Source organism: Lethenteron reissneri, chromosome 21, assembly GCF_015708825.2.
Source record: "Lethenteron reissneri isolate LAM-NWPU_2019-01 chromosome 21, ASM1570882v1, whole genome shotgun sequence".
Classification (NCBI taxonomy): Eukaryota; Metazoa; Chordata; class Hyperoartia; order Petromyzontiformes; family Petromyzontidae; genus Lethenteron; species Lethenteron reissneri.
The window spans coordinates 12,333,717-12,348,307 of NC_083799.1; the positions used below are offsets into that span (position 1 = coordinate 12,333,717).

General features: G+C 52.3%; 1 pseudogene; it reads right to left on the minus strand.

The window, feature by feature from the left end:
• LOC133345248 (voltage-dependent L-type calcium channel subunit beta-1-like) lies at positions 1-11,791 on the minus strand (annotated as a pseudogene).
• Positions 11,792-14,591: the final 2,800 nt, after the last annotated feature.

Below are 14,591 nucleotides of genomic sequence, written 5' to 3' on the forward strand. Positions count from 1 at the left end.
TCTGCCTTCGGTAGATGAATCCCAAGGCCCTTGCTTGGTTCAGCAGCCAGACAAAAGTGTCGTGGAGGCTGGAAACAAACACTGAGAGATTCAACCGCATTCTCCGGATTCACGTAAGACGCTCTGGAAAGTAAGACGCACTCCGAACTTGTGTCCGGTGTCAAATGCAGTTGTACACATCTGGCCACACACACACCTACCGGAGTAGAACATGCACCACTGAACCCATGCTTCAAACTATAATCCAAAAAAATTGTACAAACTACCATAAAAGCAGTAACTCCTTGTATCCCACGAATCGAGCCAACCTTGACATCTGGAGCGGGGTGGGGTGGGGGGGAGTAGTGAAATACTGGCCAGGTTGGGTCAGCATGAGCCACACTGCCTAAACATCAAGTGAAACGATAATTCCAGACGATGGGGTCTGTGAAGCCATCATTGGCGATAAGGGGCTGTCGACCACAGCGTTGGTGTACGGTGTTTTTTTCTGCAATATTTTGCTGTCTTTTCTTGGATTTTCTGTTTGCACTTAGTCACATATTCACTTTAAGATGTTTTTTGTTCATGTTTTTTGTTTGTTGCGGTTGCACCCGATTCAAGAGCCGAATGGCTCACAGGGCTATACCTAATAAATGAACTTGAATAAATGAACTTGAAACGAACTTGAACTTGACCATCAAGCTCACCGCTACTACGCTCGCGAACGCAGTTGAATCACCGGTGGCAAAAAAAAACTCCCCCCCCCCCCCCAAATCCGTCTATCCTCGGGACACTCGATGGTGCCGGACACAGCACTTCGCCACGGCGATGACGAACCCGCTGAGCCACCCGGCCACCTCCGTGACCCCGCCAACACTACCGCAGGCCTCTGTCCTTGTCAGCAGCGCCCAAGCCCTCTCCACTCGACTCCAACGCGATCTCGAAACCAGTCCTCCGCCTCTATCCTCTGCGTCTAGGCGTCGCCTTGACCTTGCTGCTGTTGCTGCTGCTGCTGTTGCTGCTGCTGCTGTTGCTGCTGCTGCTGTTGCTGCTGCTGTTGCTGCTGCTGTTGCTGGCCACAGTCCCCGTTGCGTCTGATTCGGCTCTTCCCTTCTGTCGCCTGAGCCTCATCCACCGATCCCGACTGTGCACGTGTCAATTTCTTCTTTCTCTTCTGCTGCTGCGGCTGTGGCTGCTTCGCCTCCTCCTCCTCCTGCCGCCCCTGTGAATCCTGCTGCTGCTGATTCTGATTCTGCTCTTCTGCGTCATTCGCCGCCTTTCCCTGAGACTCCTCGGCCCCCTCCACCTTGCCCTTGGCCTCCTCGCTCTCCTCGCCGCCCGCTGATCCCGGCTCGTCCGAGGGGTTCGGCTCGGGGGGGTCCCCGCCACCTCCGGCGTCGTCGTCCGCGGGCGCCTGAGCGGGTGGGGGGGTCTCCTCGTGGGCCCCCTTCCCGCTCTCGCCCTCCTCCATGCAGGTCTCCTCCACCGAATTCGTGGCGGTTCGAGAGAAGATAAGCGCCTGCCAGAGGAGGATACAGGGGGGGGGGGGGGGGGGCAGCGATCGGTGTTTGTTTTCCAGATATTTGGGTTTCTCAAACAAAAGGGCTCGAAGCTTTCGAGATGTGGCTGTATCGAAGAATGCTGAAAATCCCATGGACAGCCAAAACCACCAACACACAAGTTCTGCAAGATATGGGCACTGACAGGCAACTGCTGAAGACCATCATTAGCAGGAAGTGTTACTACCTAGGCCACATTGCCCGAAACGACCACAAATACCAGCTATTAAAGCAAATCCTGGAAGGAAAAATCGAAGGGAAAAAACGACCAGGACGGCCAAAAACGACATGGCTCAGTAACATCAAAACATGGCTACAATTAACAACAGCACAAACTCTACACGCCGTGCTAGACCGGGACCAATATCATCGTGAAGTCGCACACGCCGTTAGGCAGCACTAAAGAAGAAGAGTTATATTTGAACTAGCTCTGGGAACTACATCCAGTTCACCAACCCGCACTGACCAGCGTGGTGAAGTATGGCTAAACACCCCCCCCCCCCGCCGCACATGATCGCCACGGCGTAAGATGAGACCTTCAATAGTGGATTTGACACAGGGCGGCTGTAACATTATTATATATAAACACATTTATGAATTTCGATTTAAAGCTTTCGTGACCGCAGGGATTCATCTTCTTGGTTCTTTCGGTAAAGTTACGTAGAAGGGAAATAATAAAGTAATACAATAATTTGTGAGAATTGTATTTTTATTATGTTTTATTCTTATTATTGTATTATTTCCCTTCTACGTGACTTCACGTTTACGAATTACAAACTAAGTGCCTTCATCTAGACAAATACGGAGTAACGTCACGGAGAGAACGCGAACATTCGAGTCCGCCAGCTGCACCGCAAAGCCCACGGGCAGCAGCAGCTGCACGAGTCACGTGGGGAGCGGACCGAGCGGTGCGCCAGACACAAGAGAACGCGACGCTACGTTTGTATTCGTGTTGAGAGAAATCTCTTTGTACTCGTTAAAATGTTTTAATTACGGGGTTTGCTCGTGAGGTTAACGTTGCGTGTTTACGTGTGAAGTGATTTTTTTTTACTGAACAGCGCCACACAGTGGAAAGAGGTTGAAAATCGACTCGCTACTGACTCATTTCTCAGCACGCTCGACTCCCTTCCACGCACTCTCCTGCCTCTCCCATCTCATCTCACTCTACTCTCCTCCACACACTCTCCTGCCTCTCCCCTCTCATCTCACTCTACTCCCCTCCACGCACTCTCCTACCTCTCCCCTCTCATCGCACTCTACTCCCCTCCACGCACTCTCCTACCTCTCCCCTTTTATCTAACTCTACTCCCCTCTACGCACTCCCCTATCTCTCCCCTCTCATCTCACTCTACTCCCCTCCACGCAATCTCCTGCCCCTCCCGTCTCATCTCACTCTCCTCCCCTTCACGCACTCTCCTACCTCTCACCTCTCATCTCACTCTACTCCACACACTCTCCTACCTCTCCCATCTCATCTCACTCTACTCCCCTCCACGCACTCTCCTATCTCTCCCCTCTCATCTGACTTCCCTCCCCTTCACTTACTCTCCTACCTTGTCGAAGGCCTATCTCGTGTCGTGACATCTCGCGACGTGAGACACGTTTGTCGACTTTCTGTTCCTTTAAGGAGTTGGCTACCCAAGACAGAGGGGGGCCCGAATTTGGGGAGACCACCCACATTCCCTCCGACGGTCTCTCTCTTTTAATGTCCGAAACACCTCGCTCAATTCTAGAAACGTATACTGACTCTCATCTATTGCACCTTCAATAGTGCCGTTTGTTGCTGGTCACTCGGCGCATTTGGACATTCCGGGGCCCACGCTTCAGCAACTGGGGACTAGGGCTGCCACAGATTAAACCCGGACATACTTCCCACTCAGCCTCGTCCCACCAAACCTCTGCCGAGTCATGTAATTATGTTGTCCAACACAAGACGGGCGGTGCTAGATCTCGCTACGAATCAACTGCTGCTGCTTCCAGCCAGACACAGAAGCCAATTCCCGGACTGTCTGGGTTGCGTGTGCTCTCTCTCTCTTCCACGTGGTCGCGTGGATTTTTCTCCGGGTGCTGCGCTTCATACCTCCACATTTAGAATCATTACGCGTTCAGACAGTAGTTGGGTGCTGCTAGAAATGTCCACGTGATAAGCCGCTTCGTTGAGCTGTCATTTGTGGCCATGTCGCTTCTGAAAAAGAGCTATACAGCTCAGTGGACATGACCTGGTCAAATAAACGAGTTTAGTTTAGGAGGTGTGACGATCTTCTTGGTTCTTTCGGTAAAGTCACGTAGAATGTAAATAATAAAATAAAAAAAATAAAACAAAATAAAATAATTCTCACGACGTTTCGGCCACAACGCAAGCAGCCGCCCTCAGGTCTGTCTCCTCGACAGACCTGTTCTCCACCTGAGGACGGCTACTTGCGTTGTGGCCGAAATGTCGTGAGAATTAATTTATTATGTTTTATTTTTATTATTTTATTATTTACATTCTACGTGACTTTACCCAAAGAACCAAGAAGATGAATCCCTGCAGTCACGAAAGCTTTACATCGAAATGTGTATGTATTTATCTTGTTAGGCCCAATTATCTACATAGCTATTTTTTCAGAAGCGACCTGGCCTCAAAGAAGAAAAATCCACACGACCACAGGGACAGGACAAAAGCACGCAAACTCCAAATATACAGCGGGCGTCAGGCTCGGTGTCGAACCCACGACCTCCTGCGTATAACCAGCCGAGTGAGTTAACAGGTGAAACTCGGACACGTGGCAACCGCCGCGAACGGGGAACCTTGAGTGCGGCTGCTTGTAGCGAGGTGTCTGGGCAGGCCGAGGAGAGCGAGATCGGCATGGGGACGCTGCGGAAGAGGCTCTCGGGGTGAGTAGCCCTCCAGTAGGACTCGAGGAACTCGGCCAAGTGCTCGCTCGCCTCGCTCAGCTGGTTCTGATCGAGCACCACGTCGAACGTGCTCTGTGGAAGCAAGCGGCGGCGGCGATGGGTGTTCCCGTTAGAGGAGTTGCAGGAACGACTCGAATCGTTCGTGGGGCGTGCGCGATGTGACGGATGCTGGGCTTGGTGTATGCTGTCTACGTGGGGGTGCTGTGTTGGAGTGAGCTATATGGACGTATGCTACGTGGGTGCGTGTGTTGGTGTGTGATGATGTGTGCTGTGTGTGTGCTGTGTGGGTGTGTGATGGTGTGTGCTGTGTGGTGGTGTGTGATGGTGTGTGATGGTGTGTGCTGTGTGTGTGTGTGCTGTGTGGGTGTGTGATGGTGTGTGATGGTGTGTGTGTGTGATGGTGTGTGATGGTGTGTGCTGTGTGGGTCTGTGATGATGTGTGATGGTGTGTGCTGTGTGGGTGTGTGATGGTGTGTGCTGTGTGATGGCGTGTGCTGTGTGGGTGTGTGATGGCGTCTGCTGTGTGATGCACGCTACGCCCATGACGTGCGCTCACTGTCGGACACTGGGACAGCTTCTCTGCGGCCACGAGCTGCACGGCCAGGTGTTTCCTCTGCGACTTCCCTTGCGCCTTGATGAGCCTCGTGAGAACCTGCGGTCCACACAGATGGGTTCACGCAGCCCCTTGCAGCGGCCCTTCCTGCAGCCGCTGCTCTGACACGGCTCGCGGCCGCATGACGCCTGCCGGCCACTTTATTAACTGACCTGCCAGCAATATTGATCCGACGCTGCAAACCTCTCAGCCGCATAAAACTAAAAACAACTTTTAAACTATTTTTTTTATTGTTCTGGGTAAGGTCCATTGAGCCATGTAGTTCTTTTTCAGAAGTGACCTGGCCACAAATGATAACTCTACGAAGTGGCTTGTCATATGGGAATTTATATTAGCCAAATACTCTGAGCGAAAGTTTCTAAACCTGGAGAAAATCCACGCCACCACGGGGAGAGAGACAAGCAAACTCCAAATATGCAGCAGGCGTATTTAACATCTGGCCACCTTGGCACATTCGTCGGGTACTAGAATTAAATATTTTTGACTTACCAATAACACTGCTTTTCTGATTTTAGACGCTTCTGTATTATACATTTTTACGAGCTGTAACCATGGTGAATTTAATTATATTGACAATCAACAAACGTGTCAAATCTTGACTTAAAGCTTTCGTGACTGCAGGGATTCATATTCTTTGGGTCTTTCGGGAAAGTCACGTAGATAGGTAGAAAGAAAGTAACAAAATAACAAAAAACTACGACGTTTCGATCACAACACAGGCGGTCGTCATCATCTACGTGACTTTACTGAAAGACCCAAAGAATAAAAAAAAATGTGTCAGTTGAGTAACAAAATTGTTTCATTTACGCCATCGTGTCATGGGACGGTGCACCGTTGAGATGTCTCGCGGATCTTACGGAGCCACTTCTGAAATCCCTTCGAATGACCTCTGGTCCGCACACAGTCAGGGGCAGAAGCTTCCCCGCTGCTTTGCCACCGAGAGCCACGCGCATCGCATGACAGTCAGACCGATTTTTACAATTCTGAGATCTGGACTTCATTCAAATGAACTACGGAACCCAATCGAACGCCATGGTTTAATGTGCAGTCATTGGCGGCCGAAACCTGAATTAAAACCCAGGATTTCAGCGGTGCCTGCTCAGAGCTCTGCCCTTTGACCTCTGGGCAGGGCCGGCCAAAGGAGGGGTGCGGGTGCTGTGGTAACTCACACTGTCTGGGGCCCACCGACGCCTTCCAACTAAACCGGGAGTATTACATCTGACACCGTGACCTCGAAGAACGGGGCCCCTCAAAGCGCGGGGCACGGGGCGGTCGACCCCGACTCGCCGTGTACCCGAGGGACGCCTCTGCCTCTGAGCCACCACTTGCCAACCCCTCCCCCTACCCCTGTGCATTCAGCCACTTCTGGAACCACAAGGACCGCGAAGTGAATCCGTGGCGGCGTCACCATCGGGGAGGAGATCTTGATGTAGACGATGATGGGCGCAATGTTGGTGTGCGCCAGCTGCGTGGGGTGGTTGATGGTGTCCGCGTCCAGCACCACGAGCTGCAGGGTGCGCGCCAGCTCGAAGATTCGCTCCACCTCGCCCTGCACCTCGGCTGCGGTGCCAACGCGCGGGTGGGTAGGTGGGTGGGGGGAGCGCGGAGAGGATGGTGGGCGGGGCAGTGTCGTCACAAAGTATGTCAGCTCGAAGCAGAGGTCGCAAACGGGTTTTGATTCCTTACCCGTACCCGGCCGCAGCAGGGTCGCAAACGGGTACCCGTACCCGGCCGGGTACAGGTAGGGTACGGGTATCGGGTTACCCGTACCCTACCCGATACCCGGCCGGGTAACAGGTACGGTACGGGTATCGGGTACCCGATTGCGACCTCTGGGATGAAGCCATGTTGCAGGCGTGGGTGGTTTGATTCTAGGAACTTGAATTGTGAGAAGAGACAAGACGTTGGGAAATGAGTGACAAACGGTGACTCACCAGTGACTCACGGCCTACCCGTACCCGGCCACACCAGGGTCGCAAACGGGTACCCGTACCCGGCCGGGTACGGGTAGCCGGGTATCGGGTAGGGTACGGGTATCGGGTACCTGATTGCGACCTCTGGCTCGAAGATTCGATGCTGAGGTTCCACCAAGAAGACGATCGGGAAAAGTGGGGGGGGGGCAGGAAGCGGTGGTGGGGGGGGGCATGTGGGGTGTGTCCGCACCAATGTAGCGGGTTGTCGGGTTTGTAGCGCAGTCAACTAACCGCTACCTGCCGCTCCCCACACTTCCTCCCACTCACACAGACGCGAGAGTGTTTCACGGTGGGACTTACCCAGCACATCTGATGTGACGCAGCCGCAGACAGCCAGCGGCACGACACGGTCACACACACACGCACGCACACACACAGAAGTTATCACAAACATCGCCTCTAAAAATTAGTATTCATTACTTGTCCTGGTAAGGCCACGGTATTATTGACGGCCGTGTTGAAGTTAAAGCAGCACCACTCCGCGTGTTCAATGGGAGCAAGGTGACACAGCTGCTGTTTATGTCTCTGATCATAATTCAGAACTCAGAGCCGTCTTGCGGGACGCCGCGGTGGCTAGGAGATGTTAACTACCTCGCCTGGTATAGAGGAGGTCGTGGGTTCGATCTCGAACCTGACAGCTGCTGCAGTATATTTGGAGTGTGCGCGTTCCTCCCTGTGGTCACGTGATGTTTTCCGCCGGGTCCTCCGGTATTTCCCTCCACATTTTGAAGCACGTGTTTAAGTATTTGGCTGCTATACATTTCCACGTGATAAGCCACTTCGTCGAACTGTCAGTTGTGTTAGCCAGGTCACTTCTGAAAACGAGCTATATAGCTCAATGGTCCTTACCTGGTAAAATATAACTAGTCAAAAAATTGTAGTAGATGCGTTAAATTGGAAGGGTGCTCAATACATTGTGTGGCTCCAAGGCTGTGGAACGACCTCCCGATTGCCATAAGGGAAGCTGCTCATGTAGTCTGTGGACATTTAAACGGTTGCTGAAGACCCATCTCTTCGGTCTGACACAAGTTCCTCTGGGTCGATCTGTCTGTGAACTTGACACCATTATTTGACGGTCGGGGAGTGGGGTTGATAATCGGTTGTTGTTGTTGTTGTTTTAAGACGAACTATGGCTCTGTGTAAAATATTAATTGCTTTTGACGTAATGTAATCAACCAGGTAGGGTGTTGACTGTTATGTTATCCGACTCTCTGTTGTATTACATTACATTTCTAAGTATACTAGATTTGTGTTTATATTTCATTTATACCTGATGATGATTGCTTGTGTTGCAATCGAAACGTCGTATGCTAGTATTTAATTTATTATTTTATCTTTATACGTGACTTTACCGAAAACCAAAGAGTAATGTTAGGTACGTTTTTTTTTTTTAAAGCGTCCATCCGCCGAAGCTCTCTGTGACAATTGGATCGTGAAAGGCGCTCTACGAAAATCATGTTTGGATTGATCCACTGATCAGGTCCGGGGGAGGGGGGGTGGACCAAGGCTTGTAGTCGGCTACAGCCACACTCTTACGTTGGAGCGCCACCCCCGTGCCCGGCTTGGCGTTGGAGCGCTCCACCAGCATGGCGTGCTTGTTCGGGGTGCTCAACACCGAGCGCTTCGCCAGGGAGATGTCGGCGGTCACGCGCGTGATGTTGATCCTGCCAGCGGCGGCACAAGCAGAGGCGCACGCACGCATCACAGCTGGAGGTGCAAGTTTCTGCATGCGTGTGGGGCGGGGTAGCGGTAGTGTAGTTGTTGGCACGCTACGCTACGAGTTCGATTCCCGCTCACGGCTACCAACACCAGTGATGATTATCTGAGCCTCTCCGAGGGTGACTCAGCCTTGGTTGCGTTGGGTGTAAACATCAGCAGTGGGGAGACAAAGGCGGCCGGGTGTGGTGTTGGCCACCCCACGTCCGTGTGTTGCCGCGCCGGCCTTTATAGGCGGATCTTTGTTTTTGGTGTTGTTCGTGTCTCATCTCCCCCACGTGTTTCGCTGCCCTGACCCCACTCCCCCAATCTAGCCGAATGTAAAGTGCCATGCAGATGCTATACACATATTACAGTTGTTATTTTGTTGTTGCTTATATAATAATCTCCTTAATTAGGTTTGCAACTCACGTCGGCAGCCCGCGACGCACAGCCGCGGAGTGTAGCCACAAGATAAGAGCTGGGGTTCTCGTTTTTTTCCCTACACTTTCCTACAATTCAATTTACAAAACTACATCAGTGGATGTAACAGCGTCGCACAGACGAGTGGAGCTGACCTTCCATCAAACCTGCGCTTTAGGAAGTCGAAGAGTGCTTTCTGCATCATATCCGTCACCTGCACGGAGAGACAAATTCGAACTCGCCCATTTACTCGTAAACACACATGCACGTACACCTGTATGCACAAATGTAAACACACCTGTACGTACGTCTGTAAAAAAACATCTGTACACCCACATGTACGCACACCTGCACCCATACCTGTACACGCACTGGCATGCACATCAGTACTGTAGCATAATTCCCGCGAGAGTCGAATTCCCTTCTAAATGACCACAGGAAGAAACTCGCCTCGACGTTTGTCCCCATCTCAGACGCGACCGCTGCTCTGCTTGCTCCAGTGGTCGCATCTCGAGGCGACAATATCAAGTCACGGTGGTGCGGCGATTGGTCAAGATGGGGCTCCGTTATTTGATTTGTTTCGCACGGTCACGCCCAGAGGGAATTGTATATCGCGGCTCCTCTCTCCGAATCGCATCATCGTGACGCTCACAGTCTCGAACATTTAACGCTGCATGGGGCGCTCCGTCTTCGCATAATGCGGCCACTACGGCTCCGTAGAAACGTTTTTGGATCACGTTACTGCTGACTACATTAATATAAAACGTGGGGCGTAAATTTAAGATTTTTCGTCAAACATTTTTTAAACCGCGTTTTAAATAAGCGTTTTCTTTACTGTGTGGTGGTTTTCAAGGCAGCCCCCAACTTGTAGCTTTGGCCACTAAAGGGGGGGGGGGGGCAAGGCACCCCTTGTGCTCACGCTAGCACGCCTACCTTTACGCACACACATTTGTACGCACACACGTGTGCACACACCTGTACACCCTCTGGTGTGCACATCAGTACGTTGCCAAATTCCCGCGGAAGCATCATTTCCCCTTCCAAACGAACGCCGCGGGTAAGAAACCCGCGTCGACGTCTATCCCCCCCCCCATCTCGGACTCGACCCGCGTCACTGGCCACGTCACCGCCTGCGTCACCGCCCGCGTCACAGAGGTCGCTCCTATGGACGGCGGACCAACAACCCACCTGGTAGCCCTTGAGCGACGGCCCCACGAACACCACGGGCCGCATGGACGGCACCACGTCGTAGGCCAGCTGTCCCTCGAGCTGTCGGCCGCGGTGACGGGGGCGAGCGAGGGGGTTGGGTGGGTGGGGGGGGGTTACGCGTGGGAACGCAACACACACAGGTTGCCATCCCCAGAAAAAAAATTAAGATGCAGCACCCGGCACACCACGTTCAGTTGACGTCTCGCTATGGCTGTACCCACTCGACACGTGCAGCCGACTTCAGACGACAAGAGACACGGAAAATATGGAGAGAAATGAATCCCTGATCATCACCACCCTCATCATCATCCCTTTGCCAATCCACTGCATGCCTGATGAGGGCTTGCCAACACCGCGGCGGGAGCGGAGGTTGGCGCTGCCGGTACAGGCCGCGTTCGGGCCGTGGTGCTGCACGCTGCTTACCAGCTTCTGCTTGTGCTTCACTGCGCTTGTGCGAGCAGGGAGAGAGGAGAGAGAGGACAGGGTCAGGGAGAGACGAGAGGACGCGGTCGGCGACAGGCGAGTTGAATCGACAGAGTGGTGAAGCTGGGTTCTCTAGAGCAGCGAGTCGATGGCCCCACCCGCTGCTAGCGTTGTGCAAGAGATCGTACTTGTTTGTGCAGCTGCTTGTGATTCACTGTTGTTCGGTCTGCGCTGGGTTCTCTCGACAAAGAGACGCTCGATCCCCACGGGCGCCCACCAGATTATAAATACGCACGGGAGAGTCGCATCTCTCTCGTGCGGGGTGATGCGCTGCTTTCTGACGAAGTTCAGAATGGGGCAGAGGTCGCAAACCGGTTTTGATTCCTTACCCGTACCCGGCCGCACCAGGGTCGCAAATGGGTACCCGTACCCATACCCGGCCGGGTACGGGTATCCGTACTCTACCCGTACCCGTACGCTACCCGAAATGAGTGACAAACGGCTACTCACCAGTGACTCACGGCCTACCCGTACCCGTACCCGGCCGCACCAGGGTCGCAAACGGCTATCCGTACCCGTACCCGGGCTGGGTACGGGTAGCCGGGTATCGGGTAGGGTACCGGTATTGGGTACCCGGTTGCGACCTCTGGAATGGGGGCATGTCTTCGCCTCGCGACAACTTGACGCCAATCGTACAAGACGTAGACAAACATTGTTTGAACGAAAGAAAACTCAATGTCAAGTTCAACAGCACTGAGGACTCACTGTGGAAGGGTAGGGGGCGTGCGGGCTCTCCAGAAGCGCCAGTAGATCTGTGTGGGGGTGCGGCGTGGGGGGGGGGGGGCACAGGGAGTTGTGAAGGGATGGGGGGCAGTGGGTAGGGGAGGGTTGAGATGGACCACAGAGCTATCTCAATGTTTGAGTGAGGAGATATGCAGAGACGTAGAAGAGGCTGGAACGAAGAGACATGGAGAGAGGCAGAGAGAGAGAGAGATATGGAGACACACGGGCAGATACATTTACACACGGAGAGGATGAGTTGGACGTGGTGATCGTCCACCACTCAGTGGGGAAGGGAGACACAGCAACACAAAGAGAGAAGTTCAACACATTCTAGATTTGAAGCTTTCGGTAAAGTCACGTAGGTTAAAAAAATAACAAAAAATAATAAAAAAATAGAAATAAAAATAATAAATCACGATGTTTCTGAGGCAACACAAGTCTCCGTCATCATGTGGGACCGTCACAGCTAGATTTACTGTAACTATAATTTTTCTTTTTATTATTTATTTTTACCTACGTGACTTTACCGAAAAAACCCAAGAGTATAAGTTCAACACACACACGTACAGGTGACGTGTGACTCCGACAGATATGGAGACACCTCACATGTGCGTCGATGGCATGAAGCATTCGGGCACGTGGTGGTGATGCTGAGGGCTGTTACTGGTGTCAGTGATGGAGCTGCGCTTGACGATGATGATAATGATCAGTGACGGACTAGGACGAAAAATCGGCCCAGGCATTTGTAAACACACCGGCCCAAATTGCGATGCGATCTCACTGGTTCATTTGGGCTAGGTCCAAAAAACAAATGGGCCGGTGAGGAAGAATCTTTCGGGCTGCAGAATATGGGGACTTAATGTCCACGAGAGTGTAAATAAGCAATGACGCGTACACATTAGAGGTCATTATATATATATTGACTCTGATCACACTTGCAATTTTCCCATATAGACCGCCCCACCGGCCCTCGGAATGGACCGACCCAAAGTTCGTTTTCCTGGCCTGCCCTATGACCAGTCTGGGCCTGATGATGATGATCGCTGCTGATGATGATGATCGCTGCTGCTGATGATGATGATCGCTGACCCAGGGTAGAGGCGCGCGTGCCGGGCTCGCTGCTCCTGCTCCAGGTTGATCTGCGCGAGTTTGCCGGGGCTCGGGATGAAGCCCAGCTCGCTATCCTCCCGCACCATGCGGCCGATCCACCAATCGTGCGTGTACTTCTGCATCGCGACGGACAGCGAAAAACAACGACAGCATTGGCAACTTCGGCATCATCATCATCATGAAGACGATCGCGCACTTTCAGATGCGCTTCTGCGGCCATCTGGAACGCTCTTCCTTCCAATATTAGGAAGACACTGGAGCTATATACTTTTAAATCTAGATTGAAAGTAAATTTCTTCAGAACTGCTTTTTGTTTATCGTCCTTCCTCGCACCTCCGATTAGCACTGTTGGCTACGTACGGTGTGAAAGAAGTTTAACATAGTCATCAATTACGTGCACGTCCATCATCACCTGCAGCGTAATCATACAAATAATATCATCATCATCATGGACGGAGAGGTGAATGGCTGGATGGGTGAATGGGTGAACGCATGGTTAGATGGATAAAAGAGTCCAATGGATAGTTGAGTGGATGGATGGGTGGATGGATAGCTGGTTGGGTGTATTGGTGGGTAGGTGTATTGGTAGACGGGTGAGTGGACGGTTGGATACGTGGGTGGGTGGACGGATGAATACGTGGATGGATGGATGGGTGGATGAATGGGTGTCGAGATGAGCGAATCGGTGAATGGATGGATAGGTTGAAATATAGGTGGAAGGATGGACAGGGAGATAGGGGAAGGCACGAATGGGATAAGATATTCTAGGTGAACGGATCGATGAATGGATGGGTTGGCGGGTGGATAGATCGACGAAAGCTGGGTGCCGCGTCTCGCCTCTGTGACGTGCAGGAAGTCCTGCGGCTCGAAGGAGACCGCGTGCCCTGGTGCGGGGACGTCCTCCACGATGGCGCCATAAAAACTCAGGTTCGTGCGCACGGAGAACGCGATCGGCTTTTCCTACCCCATGTACGAACACAGGTACACACACATACACAAGACAAAGACCACCCGTGTAGCGTTCAACATACTTGTGGCAAGTGCTGTTCGCGGGCACCTATGAAAGCCGACACGGCACACAGGGATCCCTATGGCCCTGGCCGCGTGACCTTGACCGTCACCTCCTCCCCCCCTACCACCACCCACACGACCCCGCACCACTCCGGGGCTCACCCTGGCGTTGTTGAGCTGGACGTGAGCGTAGCGCTCCTCCTCTTCCTGCTGGGTCGATCTGTCCTTGCACTTGGCGAGCTCCAGCAGCAGCGCCTGGCGGCCGCTGTACGAGTCCACGGACGCCTGCGCGCAGACAACGAGGGCCACAATCCAACGCACTCAGTCCACGAACACATTGAGACGCGTGGCTGTGTGAGTGGACGATGAAAACGTCGCGAGCGACGCCCATCAATGCTCTCACGTGGCCTTCTGACATGCATGTAGTCGATCATTTAGAGTGGTTTGCTGCCGTACATTATTCACGTGATGAGCCACTTTGTTGAGTTATCATTTGTGGCCTGGTCGCTTCTGAGAAAAATGAGTTGATACGGCAGTTTGGCTTTATCTGGTACGATAAAAAAGTTTAGTTTCATTTGTATAATATTTTGTATAAGTGAATTGTTTACCTTTCCTATACTTTGCACTCCCATCGTGTTTTTGTACTGTTTGTTGTTGCCACGTTCTGACCTGCCCCTACTGGACATCTGCGAAAACGAGCTGAATAGCTCATCAGATTCCTCCAGTCTAAATGCATTCTTTGATTCTGTACATTCAAAAAAGAGCGCCTTCACGCAAGGCGCTTGGTATAGTTTACAAAACTTGTGACACAGAATGGAATGATGGAGAGTGGCGTGCGACGTGGAGTGAGGCATGAGTAACAGCAGCGATGGAGGGGAAATTGCGGCTCACTGATGGGCTATATGGGAGTGACGG